General features: G+C 41.4%; 1 protein-coding gene across 5 annotated transcripts in view; it reads left to right on the forward strand.

The window, feature by feature from the left end:
• Positions 1-1,285: 1,285 nt before the first annotated feature.
• SFMBT1 (Scm like with four mbt domains 1) overlaps positions 1,286-18,260 on the forward strand; it is a 166,324-nt gene continuing 149,349 nt past the window's right edge. Inside the window, exons 1-2 of one of the 5 annotated variants that reach the window (XM_078152289.1) lie at positions 2,706-2,825; positions 13,955-14,034. The gene's annotated coding sequence lies outside the window, so the exon portion shown is untranslated. Of the gene's footprint in view, positions 1,385-2,705; positions 2,826-3,362; positions 3,914-13,954; positions 14,035-14,676; positions 15,491-18,260 lie in introns of those variants that run through there. The other 4 variants (XM_078152290.1, XM_020971489.2, XM_078152292.1 and 1 more) reach the window with 4 other exon arrangements.

Here is an 18,260-nt window from a genome sequence, read left to right on the forward strand (position 1 = left end):
GTTTCCTATCTTTTCTAAGGGCTAAAAGAGTAGAATGAAAATTGAACCATAGCAAGAAGAATTCAGGATAACTAAAAAGAATTTTCTAGGTTCTTAAACAGAGGAACAGATTACAAAGGGAAGTTGGAACTCCTTCCCTTGAAAATCATTAGGTACAAAGGCAATATTTAGTTCCTAGGTGTGTTTGTCTTTCTTGGAGGCAGGGAGATGGACTAGAATAACTAGATGACTGAAATTTGCTGGGAAGATCTCCCAGGCCACAAGGACCAGCTGGGATTGGACTCAGTTATGCAGGAACAACATGACAATGCTCAGTCTCCTCCTTCGTAAACATCCTTTTTTCCTTTTTTTTTTTCAGGCTGAATTTTGCCCACTGTCTGGTGGGAAAAATGGCAACCCTAGACAAAAAGGATTCCATCAAGCAAGAGGGCACTGTTGCATCTTAAGTGTATCTAAGAAAGTGTAATTGTGGAACAGGAGGTAAGTTCTAATCAGTTCACTTAGACTTCTTTGTACCTTCTACACTGCTCAGCACTGACTTAGGCACATGGGGAGTGTTCTTCATAGTTTGGTGGTTTACTTCTGAGACCAGTTTTGCTGATTATCATACTTGTTCCAGGTCTGGCAAAGTCCAGTACTGAAGTGGTAGGGTGGAAATAGCACGGGACTAAGAGTTAGAAGGCCTGGGTTCCAGTTCTGATTCTTAAGTCGTTGGATGTGATTTGGACAAGCCCTTTTCTCTCTGGGCCTCAGTTTTAAGATTTTGGCTCCTGCTCTAATACTCTGTGATTCTGAAGTTAAGCAGTTACTCTCTTTATACCATTTTGTAGTAATTATTGCTGGGGAAAGAACAGGTGAAAGAATGAGAAAAGTTGTGGTGAGCCCTATTTAGAATACACTTGACACCTAGGGGAACCTAAGGGCTTATTCTCTCAGATGTAAATTTAGTGCTCCAGCGATTTGAAAAAAGGGAGGCAAGTGACCAGGTCGTTGAAGTTTAAAAGTATGACCTTTACCTCCCAGGGCTGTGTACCTCAAATTGGCTTTAAATATACCCAGGGGCTTTGAATCGAACTACTCTCTCTGTTGTGGAAAACTGGATTTTCATTTATGTGACAATATAGGCTTCGCCTGCGGAGCGAAAAGTGCGTGGGGTGTCTTTCCATCCCTGGATTTTGTACCCTCCTCGAGAAGCTCCGTCTGTTTTTGCACCCCGCCCCCGCCCCCCGGCTTTGGTCAGCGGGCTTTCCCGATGGGGTGTGGGGAACTCAGAAGAGAAGCGGGGAGGGGAGGCGGCAGCGCAGTCTCTTCGCGCCACCCAGTCCCTCGCCCCGGCGCTGACACCCGCTAACCCAGCAGAGGCGTCCGGACCAGCTTCCCCGCGGTAAACATACTAGGGCCTGAGACTGGGTGGGGGCGAGCCCAATTTGGCGCGCAAGCGGGCTGGTCAGTGATTGCTTTCCAGAAGCGGGGGCTCGGGTCTTGGGCGTGCCTGCAGGGATGGCTGGCATCCGGGCGGGACCGGGGGGCTCTGGGCAGGCCTGGGGACGTGCGGCCAAGCCAAAGCTTTCGAGCGCGCCCAGCTCGGCTCCCTCGGGGAGGTGCGGCCCCCGCAGGCTCCGCGCTCCGGGGATTCGTGGGAGCAGCGGCTTTCCCTGCCGGCGGCTCCGGCTCGGGACAGCGAAGGCGGGGAGATTCCGGGGGACCTGCTGTGCCAGCTCGAGTCCCCCCCCCGGGAAAGGAGGGAGCCGCGCGCCTCCCGCGTGCGCCCGCACTGCGGCCCGTCAGGCTCCGGCCTCAGCAGCCCACGTCCTGGCACCGTCTGGAGCCGCTCTTTCTCCCCTCGGGCCGGGGGCGATGCGCGGCCTCCTGGGGCCCGCTGGAAAGAGCGAGGGGCTGCTGGGCGCGCCGTCTCTTCTTGGGGTTTGATTCGTCATTAGCTGGGGGGAGGGGGCGGGGAATGGTGATGGCTCCCACGGGGGAGTTCCCCGCCTCCACTCCCGTCAGCTTCGCCTCGGGCATCCGTCGGTGCTCCTCCGCCCAACTTTCTCAAACTCGGGCGGCGGGGTGTCCCGGCCCTTGGTGGGCCAGGGCTTCCTAGGGGCGCTCGGTGCAGCGCCGTCCGGGGCAGCGTGCAGCCGGTGGCCTGGGCAGGGGGGAGTCCCGGTCAGCTGGTGGGTTTCGGGGAGCGGGCGCAGTGACACCGGCACCTAGAGTGGCTCGTTGGCTGTTTCTAGGGGCAGGGGATACGAAAACGTCAAAAATAAATAATTGAAAATGAAAAGATGACCACGTGTCCATTCTATGCCCCGGGGTCCCCCTACCCCCGTACTGCGGGGCCACTGTGCTTGGGGAGGTGGGAGGTGGTCCGCAGGGGCGGCGAGTTCTAGTCTTGGGGTGCAAAGCCGGCCCCAGCGCACGTGGCAGGGGGGAAGATCGAGGCCGTGGCACAGACCCACGCGAGGGGCGAGGGACCGGCAATGCTGGGGGCGAGCGCGGCTCGAATCGGGGAGCCGGCGCAGGGAGTGGGGTGGGGGGAGCCGGAGGGGCGACGGGCGCATGCGCCCTGCGCGGCCGTGCCATATTGGAATGAGGCGGAGAGCGGAGCGCCGCCGCCGCTGCCGCCGCCACCGCCGGAGCGCGGGGTGGAGGGAGGGGGGCGGGGAGGGGAGAGCGGCGCCGCGCTCGCCGCGCAGCCCAGCCCGGCCCGGCCGCCCGCCCGGCTCCGCGCCTCCCCGCCCAGCAGGAAGGAGAGCCGCGAGCCGGCCCGGAGCGGGGAGCCAGGCAGGAAGAAAGAAAAAGAAAAACCCAACAACTCCCGGCAGGTAAGAGCGGGGCGCCGCCGCTGGGCCTTCCCGCCCGGCCGGCTCCCGAGGCGGCCTGAAGGGGGCGGCGGCGCGGGGGGCCGCGCACCGAGAGCAGCACCGGGGACCGGGGGCCACCGGCGAAGGGCCGAGCCGCTGGCCAGCCCCCCCCGGCCCCCTCAACTTTGCTGAGGGAAAATCAAAGGGCGGGAGCGGGCGCGAGGCGGGAGCGCGGGCGGAGGCGCCAACCAGCGGGCGGAGTGGCGCGCGGGGAGGCGCGCACGGGCGGCCGGAACGTTGGGGAGAGGAGACCGCGGCGCGTGGGGAGGAGGGAGGGAGCCCGCCGGGGTTGGGGGGGGCACGGGAGCGCCGCGCGAGGGCGCGCGCGCGCGCCGGCCCGGGATGCTCGCGGCGCGCGGCCCCCGCGACCGCTCCAAGCCCGAGCCGGACCGGGCGCGACTCCGCGTGGCGGTGGGTGGCGGAAAGGCGACGAGCGCTCCACCGCTCCCTCTTTCTCCCGCCCGCCTCCGCTCTCCCCCCCCACGCCCAGCTCTTTCTGCAGCACCTAGCAGCCCAGCTCTCTGCTGGGGGGTCGGAGGGCGGGCGGCAGAGGGAAAAGAAAAGTGTCGGGCGCCCTGGAATGGTCGGGGAGCAGCCGCCGGGCTCCTTTCTGGACCCGAACTGTAGGGGTGTCGCGCTCCACCGTTCTGCTGCTCCCAGAAACGGCCGCGGCACAAGTTCCCTTCCCCGCACCTTTGCACCCCGTGCCGGGGTCCCCCACCCTCCTGCGCTGCAGGGAGTTGCGTCTCTTGTGCAGAGCGCTTCCCCAACCTTCCTCTTCCTCTCCCGGGGTGCTGCAGGCAGATCAAGACCCCCTGCCCCTGACCGCGCTCCCGCGACTTCTCCGGTCCCCGGCCCGGGGCCCCCGGCGAGGCCCGTGACCCCCTTTTTGTGGCGCGTAGCCGCCGGCTTCCCACCGGCCAGTGGCCAAGGTCCGCCCGACCCCGGGGTCTCCGAGCCATACCAGGCTGTGAGGACAGCGCAAATAGCGGCGGCGGCGGAACCGCTTTGGTGCGGGACGGCGGCGGCGGCCAGTGAAAGGCCTGAAGGTAATCCCCGCACCTGGGCCGGTAGCCACCGGCCTGGCCAGATTGTCAAATCCGCTCCTGCCCTTCTTCCCGGCTTTGATGTGACGCTGCTGCAGCCGGCAAGCGGGCGTCCTGAAAGATGGCCCCGCTCTGGGTGGGCGACAGCCAGCTCCTGTCTTCTCTTCATCCTGGCCGAGTGTCGTCGAGCTCGAAAATATCTGTGCATTAGATAGTTTACGTTTTCCCTTAAAGAGCTCCATTACTCTTTAGAGGCTGTTGCGCTTCAAGTCACATTTTTGATTGGTTGGAAAGGAGGTCATGAAATAGGGTTGGGCATCCCGAGAAGCAAGGGACCTGGGGGTTTTTTTTTTGTTTGTTTTTTTGAACACCTTAAAAAAGCTGAAATAATTATGTCTGGGTAGAAACGTGTCCTCTAAAAGAACCTATTCCACAAAGTGTTAGCTGTTCAAGTAATAAGGAACCACAGGGGCCACATGCAGATTGGATGAAATAGGGAAGGAGGGACAGTAGTAGGGGAGAAAAAGAATACATGCAACCAGGGAGATAAACAAAGAGCATTATTAACACAGTAAGGTGTTAATGAAACCACAGGTGTCCCTAGATGCTGTGACTTCTTAATGGTCCCAAGGGGTGATACTTTTGGATAACCAAGTAATTGTCATCAGAGATTTTAAAAGACATAATATAAATTCTGGTAACTCTTACATATGACTTATCCCATTGGACAGAATTTTAATAGATCAAAGCGTGCTTCATGGTCAGGGTAAGAGAACTGCCCCACTTTTTCCTGGATGGACAGCAAAATGCCTAAAAATGGTTAATTACGTATAAGCTATCTTGAACGTTTGAAAGATACATCATCATGAGACTACTGTGCCAATAATAGAGCCAGTAATATTCATGTTGTGTTGAATCATCTGAGTCATAGGTGGACTCTGGGCTTCAATTCATTTACAATTCCACAACGGGAGTGGCATGGTAGAAAGAGCTTGAACACTAACTAGCTCTGTGACTTACCCCACTGGGTCTGTTCAGTCTGGTTCTGCTTTCTAAAGGATTTAGTCTTATCTGAGTATTTCATGAGACTCCTTTATGAGATGTATTCACCTTCATTAAAACATAGTGTTGTCTGGAGTTGGAGATTTGGGCCTCATAGTTATTTGTTTGATTATTTTCCTCATGGTTTTTAATGTCCAGAAAACTTAGAAAATTGTGATCTCTGTAATGACCTATAGTGGTACAGGTTGTTCTTTAGTCACATTGGTACTGAATTTGAGTCAGTTTTCCTTTATAGTCAGTTTGTGAACCTGTGGTTACTGGGAATTCTACCAAAGACTATCTGTGTGTGTGTATATTTGCAGACATTACAGTTCAGTTGTTGAGATGAATCGTGAGATCTCTAAAGAAACAAATTTAAGTTCATAAGTTGAATCATTTTCTAAAACTCAGCCCTCATTAAGATAAAAATGAACTCACAAATTTAGTGGTTAAAAAAGGACTATAAGATAATGGTTTAGATAAGTTGGTTTGCTCTATTAGATTATCTGCTATTTACTTGCTTTACCACAATTTAAAAAGAAGAAAAAGCAAAGATCATAGAAATTGCTGTTTTCTCATGAGAATTATTTTCCTTAATTAAACTATAAAAAAATTCATAACTTGACTGGGTAACCCAGGATTAATGATGACTTACTAATTATTGATCATTTATTCTTTCTTTTTTTATGTCATTGATTTCCTGACGCTTGTGTTACCTGATTCTTTAACTTAAGAATTATTCAGTAGGCTGCAAGTTCCACTTAGTAAAGCTAAGTGTGTAAAATGGGAAATGGTAAGAAATTGCATACAGGAAGCAGTTGATTTTTTAGTGTTCTTTGATTTTTTTTGAAACACTAACTTAACACATTCTTATCAGGTGCACATCTTTCAGTTCATTGTATTAAATGCCAGGGATACTTGTTTCACATTTGTAGGGTGTATTATCCTTTGTTGGTAACAAACAAGCTTGCAAGCTTGTGATAGTGAGGATGGAGATATAATTTGACTTAGCAGAAAATAGAAAAGTTCAACTGTTCAGACTTATGTGCTACTGTAACATAGTATCTCACTTACATAGAAGTAAACACTAAATGGGAAATAATCTGCAAAGAAGAGTATTATGTTAAGAGAGATTTTTGATGCTGAGTTATCATTAAATTTTTTATTTTGTAATTACCATTTGCTTTATTGTGTTTCCCAAACCCTTCCCTGTGTGTCGTTTAACTGGTCACTGGTGAGTTGTTTATTTTTGAGTGGAGAGTAATGATAGTAATTTAAGTGAGAGAATTAAAGTAAAATGCCAGGGAATCTATAAAATGTTCAGTTTTTCTACAGTAGGATATTTTCATCAGTAATTTGTAATTTCATTAGCATTTGTTGTTTAACTGGGTTTCTAAGAGTGACACAAAAATGTTTGAAAGTGAATGCATACACTTGTTAAATTAGGCAAAAATCTTGGGATTTCTGGTTGCCTGGGAGACTTGGAACAATTACACTTTGGGGATTGGGAGATTAATGCACCTCTACTAGTCTTACTCTAATACTGTCTTTGCTGGAATATACTTTATGTGGTGAAGTTGTTTGTATCTGGAAGGGCCAAAGTATTAGGAATTGGGGGAGGGGATAGAGACTAAGAACAGAGTGTGGGTATCTGATAGAAAAGTTTGTATACTGAAGCTTTATTAAAAATGTTCTCTTGGTCACTGCAGTATTGGAAGTATATGATTAGTCTATAATGGAATCTCATTCATTCTGCTTTCTGATTAGTTCAGAGTTTTTTATAATTTTATTCCACCTTTCAGCCTTTTAAAAAAAAGTCACAGTTTTTGTTTTTGTTTTTAAATAATATGGGCTATATACCTTCAGTAAGTATTTTTTTAAATGTTATATTGATGTTAGTAGTTGTGTAATAGTTGAGTGACCATAATGTGTTTGGCACTGTTCAAGGGATTTTCATTGATCTCTAGGAGGTTTTATTGGAAGGTGGCATTGATGACTTTTTAATATTTTACTGTTTCAGTTTTGTATCTCAATTTGTAAGAAATATTTGCCTCATTTATGTTTTGGGGTTGATGAAGCAATATAAATTTTTTTTTTTTTGGCCAGGGAAGATTTCCTGCCTGTCATGAGAATTGAGTAGCAACTTTTAATGAGCAGAAGGCAGTGATTTGGTGGTGGGTATTGTTGAGTGATATGTGTGTGTATGTATGTATGTATGCATGTATGTATGTATTGTTTGTGTGTATCCCAGTAAGGCAAAAGTCATGATATAACAGAATGAGACAAAGAGCTGAGAAATTTAGCAATTTTTAAAGGGGTATTAAGTTATTAATATATTTTGCTGCTGAGCCAATACATGGATTTTACTATTCATTTTTGATTTAATTTTTGCATGTGTATTTTTTGTGATACTGCTCAGATTAGACTAGTACTTTTCTTCCTAAATTTTGCCAGTGGTCTTATAGGCCAGTAGTTCTCAAACTTTTTGGTCTGAAAACCCCATTACACTCTTAATTATTGGGGACATCCCTAAAAGAGCTTATCTATTGATATTTACTTTTTGAAAAATAGTATTACTATGAAAATAGTTTTGACCCTAGGTATTCCTGGATCACATTTTGAGAACTGGTCATTATCTAATGGAATGTCACTTCCCTTTTCAAAAACAAAATATGGTAGATTAAAGTCATATCTTGAGACAGAGATTATAATAATTTGACTCCTTTCTACTATTAAGCTAAAACTGAAAATTTTACTATGGGATTGGCATTAAAATAATCTATTTGGGAGTAATAATATAAGTACACCAGTATGCCAGCTATTTAGCAAACCCATCTATTGAGAGCACAGCTCAGAAACCAGGAAGTGAGCAAAACAGACCTTTAGTCATCCAAAATATTTGTCACAAAGTCCATGTATTGATAAAAAAAAGTTTTTTTGTGGCCCTCACTCAACCTTACTTTTTTTTGTTCAATTGTTTCAGTCGTGACAGACCCTTTTTGCCCCTATGGGGTTTTCTTGGCAAAGATACTTCAGTGGTTTGCCATTTCATTTTACGGATGAGGGAACTAAGGGAAACAGGTAGGTGACTTGCCCAGGTTCATACCACTGGTGTCTAAGGCTGAATTTGAACTTAGGTCTTCCTGACTCCAGGCCTGGCTCTATCCACTGTGCCACCTAGCTGCCCTCAAACTTACTTTACATATAGCTTAAAGAAGGTTGATGATTTGGTTTCCAAATCCATAGTGGCAAATTAGAAGCAGGATTGTTATGGGCAGACACACTGACAGCTGATGCCTAGAAGCCAGGAGCAAACAGAAAAACTACAAGAAGTAGCCAGCCCAAAAAAACCTTGGGCTATTTTAATGTAAGGGCAGATAGTTCAATAAATTCTTACAGTATAAAGTATATCACAACAGGTTAAAATAATTGATGTTTGCATAGTAATGAATAGAATCTCAGAGTTGGAATATGCCTTTGAGGACATCTAGTTTTTGCTCTACCTGAACAAACAACTTACTTGACAAGCACTCTTCCTGAATTCAAGAAAAAACCAAGTCCTATTCACTAACCTGTTTTAAAAAGTCGTGGAAATATGAGATACATTTTAGAGAGATTTCCATCCAAAAGGGTTAAAATAAAGTTTTAGTCTCCAAAGAGATAGTAAACTCTTAGCCATTTGAGAAACTGAATTATCAAGAATGACTTATTTTGCAAGGTTCTAAATGGTTGAGATTTTGCTAGATGCTTACTGATTAGTATTTTTATAATGCTTTAGTATTTGCAAAGCACTTTCCTCACAGTAAACTTGTTAGTTTCATTGTTGTTATAATTTTGTTAATAGAAAACAAAACTTGTGAGTACCAGTGAGTATTTATAGGTTTAATAACTAATGTCAAGTATTAAACCAAACATACAGAGAGGTATTTTAATAAAAGATCAAAAGAGTTAAGTAATGTGATACATTTTTATAATTGCATGAGAGGAGTGAATTTTATAACCAATTTTTTCTGTAAGGTTAAATTTAGAGTTTTTTTCCTCTATAATTAAAGTCCTTTAAATTTTTCTCATGGCTTTCATTTATGTAAATAGTACAGTACATTTTGACACACATTATAGTATATTAGTATAGTACATTTTGAACCTTTTGTCTCACTGTGAATAGTACTGTCGCCAGCTTGAGAAAGTTAGTGTCTTTGACAAAATGATTATTCTTACTTTTTTTCCATTTTTGACCAAAATGCTTTGGGGGTTGCCTTTTTACTAGTATTAACATACAAGTCTTAGAGAATTCATGCTAAACGTCAAGAAACTAGAATGACTTTTTTTTTATTATGTGTTCAGTTTTTAAAACTGTCCGTGTTATGGTGTTTCCCAGGCCACCTAACTGAAAGTAGAGTTTGCAAATGTCTTTGGAAGTAGTGTGTAAGATTATTATGACAAGGTAGTGTTGCTGTTAGAGTAGTGATTGTTAAGTTCTATGATCTTATTCTGCCCTCTGGACTTTATTCATTTTGTTTACATCCACGGTTATCACTGCTAACTTGTGTTTTAAAAATACAAATAGAAATGTCTAAGATAACTGAATTTTTATAGTTACTGAAAAAAACAGTTAAAAACAAGACAGAAAAAACAAAATGTGATGAAATTGGTTAGGTATGACATTCTTTTCAGGTTGAAGGGTGTGTGTAAACAGGAGTGGTTTGAAGTAAGTAGACTTGAAAAAAATTGAAAAATTTGAGTTGTTCTACCCTAGATTGGTTTATTTCATACTCAGTCTCTGTCTATTAAGACAATTTTTGTTATATTAAAATTCTTTATGTCTTAGTGCAAGTGTGGGGAATAAGGGTTGTTATTCACTGGGAAGATTGTCCGGAGGATAAATACTTTCTTAGTTTGGTAAGGAGCTTGGGGTACATATAAAATGTAATACTTGCTTGATTTTGTATTTCAGGGCCAACTTAATGCAAATGATGCAGTTATTTAAGATTTTGTTACTAGGTTACACAAATTCCTGATCAAAGCAAGAAGGAATTGTCAGTGAATTTTTTTATTTCTGTAAGAACATATGCCTAAATCCTTGAAAATTGGTTGGAAACCAAGATTTGATATTAAAACTAAGTATTACACTAAATCAGTAACTTTTGGGGGGTTTTCTTCTGTACTGTCAAAATAAATTGTTCTTTAAATTTTTGATGAGCACCTGAATAATATTACTAGACTGTGAAACCTTTCTAGATTATTAGAAAATGTTTCATTCATTTCTAAGATAGTTGGAATAGCATTGGTTAGAGTTCAAGTGATCTGAGGCCCCAGACACTTTTACAAATAAACTTTACTCTAAAAAAATAAGATGTGTTTATAAGATAGGCTTGGGTTGGAAAAAGTACTGGGAATAGAGAACAGAAGAAAAGATGAGTGCAAAAGAGTAAGTGGTCTGTGCTAAAAGAGTATCATTAAAAATCTATCATTTAAAATTATTGTGCTTTTGGGAGGCATATTTGCTAAGAATTAACATACATTTTAGGTTTCCTCAGTTAACTTGGAAAACAAATACAGAAAATGAGGAGCTTGTTGCCACTGTCCCTTCCTACTAAGGTAAAAAAACCCCTCATTTAGCATAGTGGGAATAGAGTCCTGACATTGGAATAAGAAGATATAGATTAAAAATGATTAGACCATGAACAAATCACTCAAATTTTCTGGGCCTCAGTTTCTTCATCTATAATATGTTCTTAATAATATTTATTCACTTACCTTAAAGAACTGTGGTGAAGGTCAAATGAGACAATAAGTATGTGAGGGCACTTTACCTATAATGTGTAGTGAAAAGTTAGTTAATACTATGACCATTTTGAATGGAAATCTTTCCAAGATGTTTTGCTTCTTGCTTTTTAAAAGTCATATACTGAGTATAGTTTTTTGTTTGTTTGTTTTTGGTGAGGCAGTTGGGGTTAAGTGACTTGCCCAGAGTCACACAGCTAGCGTGTGTTATTTGTCTGAGCTCACATTTGAATTCAGGTCCTTCTGATTCCAGGGCCAGTGCTCCATGCACTGTGCCACCTAGCTGCCCCAATTATAGTTTTAAAGAATCTAAAATTCAAAGCAATTGCGAAACAGCCTACGTATTGTGGACGTTTTGTTTTTGTTACTACACTTAACAGAACTGGTTTTTTTAAATGAATAATAAGTTTTCTTGGAATCTTTCGCCTAGCAGGATTTTTTTTTGGCATTCTTTCAGCTAATGAAGTAAGCCTGGTAAAAAATATTTTTCTTTATTTTGCTGATTTCTCTGATCACTTTAGAATTTTAGGAAAGTAGTGTAAGAAGTGGTAATTAAACCAGAGTTCCACCACTGCAGAGCCAGTGGTCTTTTCACTGTATCTCATGCAGAGTTAGTACTGTAGTGTTTTATAAAGAAATCACGGATAAAGGTTCCAAGGGACAGGCCCAGAGATTAAAGTACTAAATAGAAGGTTGAAGTTGGATCATTATATGCCAAACCTTTGTATATACATAGTTTAGCAAGAACTGTCTGTTTCTGTAGTGTTCCCTTTTTAACTTTTAAACCTTTCTTACTTCAACCCAAACAAATTCTACCTGTTGAACTCTACATTTGTTCAGATAGTATTGAATTTTGAATTGTTGTTTCTATTATGTTTTTTCATGTACTTTTAGTCTCCATGATATTTTTTCCCCTTAAAATTTGTAATTTCCAGAAAGTGCTAGGAACCTAGGCCTGAGAGACCAAAGAGCTACAAGTTATCTTTCTGTACAGTGTTTTTGGGGTGAGGGCGGAGGGAAAGGCTTTGAAAAAAATTGACTAAATTTTCAGTTCATTATATTGCTATTTTTTGTGCTTGATGTAAAAATAACACTACTTTCTACCAATGATACAGATCCTACCCCACCTATACATTGTCATCCTAGCTATTCCTTTCCTTGTTTTCCTGTAATTCTTCCATGGAAGAGATATCCATTTAATTGCTAGAGGCTTTCCTTTAGATATATTTGCATTAACATTTAAAAAAAGCTAACGTTTTATAAAATTTTTCCCCTTCAGATACACAATTTTAAAATTTCTGCTTTCTCAGATGTGATTTAATTACTTGTTAGGGAAAAACTTTTTTCTAGATGTGTGTCGTGACACTTACAGTACTTATCTAGAGGTCACTTCTTTGGTAACCAATCATCAAAACACATTCCAAACTGGAAATAAGCAAATGAGGCCTCTGAGCTAGGGCAGCCTCATGGTGCAATGGAAGGAACAGGTGTTAGAGGCCCTGGGTTCAGGGTGAAGGACTCTGCCCACTTACTACCTATGTGTCTAATTTAAGCAAGCTTTTTAATTTTTCTGGCCCCCTAGTTTATCATGTTTAAATGAGAGAAATATACCAGATGGCCTCTGACATACCTTCTTCCTCTAAATTTTTGAACCTATGACTAGCCATTACATAATGCAACTCTTATCATATCTTGTTAGCCAATTTTAACTACAAATAGCAACTTAGAAGAGAGTGGAGGGGGCTGCTTTAGACAGACATAACAGAAATAACAGCTGACTGCCTAGCAAAGAAGAATCAGAAAAACACTCAAAATGTTATTAACCACAAAGTACAGTGATAGATCATTATGCTTTTCTTTGTTTTGAAGGGATAAGCTTCAGTACCTCTGAGCTTATTTTTTCTCCTTATTTTTTCTCCCTGTATTCTCCTTCCAGGAAAAAAAGAAAAATAAAACTTATGTAACAAATATTCATAGTGATACAAAACAAATTCCCACATTGGCCATGTCCAAAAATGAGTGTCTCCTCCATGTTTAGTCTGTCATTAGGAGGTAAGTTTCATTTTTGTCATGGAATCATGGTTAGTCATTGTGTTGATCAGAGTTCGTAAATCTCTCAAGTTGTTCATTTTTACATATTGTTACAGAGGATAAGTTGTTTTAGTTCTTTTATTTCACTTTCTATCAGTTCATGTTAAGTCATCCCAGGTTTTTCTGTGACATTTCCTTTCGTCATTTCTTACAGTATGATAGTATTCCATTACATTCATATACCATCCTTTGTGCAGCCATTCACTAGTTGATGGGCATCCCATTAGTTTCTAGTTCTTTGCTACTACAAAAAAGAGCTGCTATAAATATTTTGGTACTTATCAGTCCTTCTCCTCTTTGATCCCTTTAAAAGTATAGTCCTAGTGGTAGTATAAATGCACAGTTTGGGAACTTTTTGGGATAGTTCTTCCAACTACTGTAACATTCTACAAGTCTACCTGGAAAACTCACCTAGGCGAAATACCATATTCCTCCAACAATGTCAGATAATTGAGGCATTACTGTACCTCCAATTTTATAATTAAAGTGAGTAGGAAAACTGGATTTACTTTAGGAATGTGACTTTGTAAACAATATACCAGGAATACTCCTATTTTGTGAAGTAAAGTACAAGTTATAATCATTTGTTTTTCCTATGTTGATGGCATCCTTGACAATATTTTATTTTGGTCTGGTGTTTTTTATAGATCAGATTACTTTAAAATGTTAAATTCAATGATCTTTGACCAAAGTATTAACATTTTGAATTGAATTGAGAATCTGTGGTTGATTTCACTTCTATTAAGTGTCAAAATGAAGATTATGCTTCAAAAGGGGTATTTGTGTTTCATGTTTTCCAAATTCTGAATTTGATGTTAGGATTTTTGTTTGTTTTTTGGTGGTGGGCTATTTTTTATACCACTTCCTCCATGGAACCATGATTGATTCCTTCAGTCTGTAAAGATCATAGCTCTATCTTGGCTCAATACAGCACTTGATTTTCATCTTTCTTTACATATTGTGTACTATCTTTTATTGTAGTTATCATAGGTTGTATGTTATCCTTCCGCTCCCCTCACTTGTGAGCTCAGTGAAGGCAAGGGACCATGCTATATTTAATCTTTGCATTTTCCCCCTCCCAACATCTAGTACTGTTCTTTGCACTTAATAATTATTTTTGTGTTTCAGAATCCCAAGTTGCACACTTGTGTGAATTCTCCATCAGTTACGGTGAGAAATCCTTTGGAAATGGGCCTCTCCAAAATTAGGTAGGCTGGTTCTCAGAGGATATACATACAATCTGTTGCTTGGCCTGTGATCAAACCTTTCTAGTTTGATAGGATCTCCTAGAGTTTCTTCTCCACTGGATTATATGTTTTTAGGATTTAGGTTCTGTACGTGTAAGTGGGGAAAATTGGGTTGTTTGAATGGTTGTGCCACAGTAAGGAAGGGCATAACAAAGATGTGCTATAGTGGAAAGAGCCTTAGATTCTGAGTAAGAAGATCCCAGTTCTAGTGCAGACTCTGCTGTTTACTGCCTGTGTGACTCTATACAATTCATTTCCCCTTTCTGGGTCATATATTCTTCATCTGTAAATTTAGAGAGTTGGACTAGATGATCTTTAAATTCTGGTTCCTTTTAACTTTTTTCATTTAATTCTTCCAATGTTTATTGAATAGTTACCGAGTGCAAGGCACTGGATTGGATACAAAGACAAAAACTATTTTACTAGGGGATACCTAAATACACTGGCAGTTAGGTGGTATAGTGGTATAGTGGATAGAACACTGGGCCTGGAGTCAGGAAGATGAGTCTTTGTGAGAGCAATCTGGTCCCATTCACTTAATTGGTTGTATGAGCCTGGACAAGTCACTTGACCCTGTCTGCCTCTGTTTTTCATCTGTAAAATGAGCTGGAGAAGGAAATGGCAAACCACTCTAGTATATCTTTGCTAAGAAAGTCCAGATGGGGTCATCAGGAGTCAGACAGGACTGAAAGGACTGAAGAACAACAAACCCCCACATATCCAGATAAGTCAATACAAGATAATTTGAAGCTGGAGAAGCAATTGGGTGGCATCAGGAAAATCAGTGAGTAGCGATTAATATGAAGTTGAGCCTGGAGGAAATTTGAGGAATCTTAGAAGTGGAAATGAGGAGAAAATATGTTCTATGTACAGGGGTCAACCTCTGTCCCAGAGGTAGGAAATAGAATGTTAAGTTTGAAGAACAGCTAGTAGGATGTTTTTGCTGGAATGTGAAGTGTATAAAGGGGGAATAATGTGAAATGTTGGGAAAGATTGGAGTCAGCTTGTGTAGGGCTTTAAGAGTTAGGCAAAGGAGTGTGCCCTGGAGGCAGTAGGTTTTTGTCCAGAAAGGTGGCTTGGTAGGACGTGTGCTTTAGGAGGATTATTTTGGGGACTTTGTGGAGAATGGAGAGGAGAGAGACTGGAAACAGGGAGACCAATGCCAGGGTCCAGGCAAGAAGGGATGAGGGCCTGAACTGAGGTCATTAGTGGTGTGAGTAGAGGAAAAAAAGAGAATGCATGCAAGAAATGTTGTAGAGTTTGTTATTGTTCAGTAGTGTCTGACTCTTTGTGACCTCATTTGGGGTTTTCTTGGCAGAGATATTGGAGTGATTTGCCACATCCTTCTCCAGCTCATCCTACAGATGAGGAACTAAAGCAAACAAGGCTAAGTGACCTGCCCAGAGTCACACAATTGGTAAGTGTCTGAGGCCAGATTTGAACAGGAAGATGAATCTGCCTGATTCACAGCCCTGTGTTCTATCCACTGGCCACCTAGTTGTAGGGATAAAATTGACAAAATGTGGTAACTGACAGGATATGGGAGGTGAGGAAGAGGGAGAAAGTTCAAGAATGACTGTAGGTTATAAGCCTGGGTGATTGGAGGAAAATACGAAAGTTTAGAGGAGTAGACAGAATTTATTGGGGAAAAATAAGGAGTTCATTTTGGGAAATGTTGAGTTTGAAAAGGATAGGATATTCATATAGAGATATAGCAGGCACTTGATCCTGTAGGACTGGAATTCAAGAGAGATAGAGAGATCTAGATATGTAGATATCGGGAGTCATCTGTGTAAGAGATGATAGTAGAATCCAGAGGAGCTGATGTAGTCACTGAGAGAGCATACAGCAGAAATCTTAAGCTTTTTTGCCTCGTGGATGAAAATGTTTTTAAATGCATAAAATAAAATATATAACATTATAAAGGAAACCAATTATATTGAAATGCAATTATTAAAAGATAAAAAAAGAAACAAATTCACAAATCCCTGTTTATAAGAATGCCTGGTGTGTATCAGATTGGCTAATGTGATAAAACAGGAAAATGATGAATGTTGGAGAAGATGTGGGAAAATTGGAACTCTAATGCATTGTTGGTGGAATTGTGAAATGATCCAACCATTTTGGAGAGTAATTTGAAACTATGCCCAAAAGGCTGTAACAATGTACATACCCTTTGATCCAGCAATAGCAATTCTAGGGCTGTATCCCAAAGAGATCATAAAAATGGGAAAAGGACCCACATGTACAAAAATATTTATAGTAGCTCTTTTTGTGGTGGCAAAGAACTGGAAATTGAGGGTATTTCCATCAATTGGAGAAATGGCTGAACAAGTTCTAGTATATGAATGTAATGGAATACTATTGAGCTATAAGAAATGATGAGCAGCAGACTTAAGAAAAAACCTGGAAAGACTTGTATGGACTGATGTTGAGTGAATTGAGCAGAACCAGGAGAATATCGTACACAGATATGTTGTGTGATGACTGACTTTGATAGACTTAGCCCTTCTCAGCAATGCAAGAATCTCCAAAAGTCTCATGATGGAAAATGCTATGCACATCCAAAGAAAGAATTATGGAGTTTGAATGTAGATCAAAGCATACTATTTGCTCTTTTTTTTTCTTGTTTTGTTTTGTTTCCTTTCTTGTGGTTTCTTCTACTAGTTCTAATTCTTCCTTACAACATGACTAATGTGAAAGTATATTTAATAGGAATGTCAATGTATAGCCTATGTCAGATTGCTCACCGTCTTGGGGAGGGAGAGAAAAATTTAAAACTCGAAAGCTTATGGAAGTGATTGTTGATAAATCAAAATAAATTAATAGAAAGTAAAAAAAATTAAAAAAAGAATGCCTGGTGTAAAGAGAAAAAAGAAAGTCTAATGGAACTGTAATCTTGGAGAATTATTTAACTAGTTGAATGATGTTGGGCAGTCACTTTCCTTTTCTGGGCCTCAGTTCCACAAACTGCAAAATGAATGCTCTGGTTTAAATTATTTCCAAGATTCCTTCCAGTTCTAACATCCTATTTCCATCCAAAAGCTATATAGATAGCTAAGAATTAGACTCTGATTTAATATAAATTCATTCATGTCTTTGTCCACAAAATTTATAGAAGTTGAATATAGCAATACACATGCAATAGTAGAATTTTGATTAGATCGTATTAGATTTCCTGTTGTGATTAAGCCTTTACCCCTCAGGCAGTTAGGTGGTGTGATAGAATGCTGGGCCTGGAGTCAGGAAAGACCTGAGTTCAAATGCAGTCTCAGACATTTAGTAGCTTTGTGCCCTGGTCAAGTCACTCAACCTCTTTGTCTCAGTTTCTCCATCTTTAATATGGGATAAGAATAGTACCTTCCTCCCAGGGTTGTAAGGATTAAATCAGATAATATTTGTAAAGCATTTAGCACAGTTCCTGGCACGTGGTAGATGTTATATAAATGCTAGCTATTATTATTATTGTTCTTGTTGTTGTTATTATTATTATCATCATTTAGGCTTGGAATTGGGAAGACCTGAATTCAAATCTTGACTTCAAACATTTACTGGCTGTGTAACTTTGGGGCAATTTATTTAACTTGTCTAACTCAGTTTCTTCAGCTATAAAATGGGGATAATAATAGCACAGGTCAAATGAGATAATATTTGTAAAGTGCTTAGCAAGTACCTGGCACATAGTAGGCACTTAATAAATGCCTGTTCCCTCCCCTACCTCTTCTTTGTCTGTTACTAGGACCATACTCAAGGCCCTTTCATTTGTTTCATCTCATTTCTATGGGTACAGTAAATCTCTGATTAGACCACAGAATGTTCTCTGAATTATGTCACCTACAGAATTGTATTTTGTCCCTCTAGATGTGATTGCCCCAGGGGCCACGCTGTTGTCAATGTTAGTGAGTTACTGTTTTGGTTATTGTCACCAAAAATAGCATTCCTGAGCCTTTTATGATTTCTTGTCACTAAACCAAGTTGTTCTCATACAGTTTTTTACAAAGATCCCTTTTTTCACTGTCTTCTTTTCAGTTAGCATCTCTCTTGTCCTATCTTAACATTAATAGAAGTATCTCTCACTTAGTAAAATAGGTGGATAACAAAGTAACTGAACATAGTTTAGTTACTTATTAAATGTATAGGTGATACTGGACATACTGCCATCCCTCAAATCCTGTGCTTCATCACAG

This window comes from Phascolarctos cinereus, unplaced genomic scaffold (genome assembly GCF_003287225.1).
Source record: "Phascolarctos cinereus isolate Bilbo 61053 unplaced genomic scaffold, phaCin_HiC Scaffold_4;HRSCAF=312, whole genome shotgun sequence".
NCBI lineage: Eukaryota > Metazoa > Chordata > Mammalia > Diprotodontia > Phascolarctidae > Phascolarctos > Phascolarctos cinereus.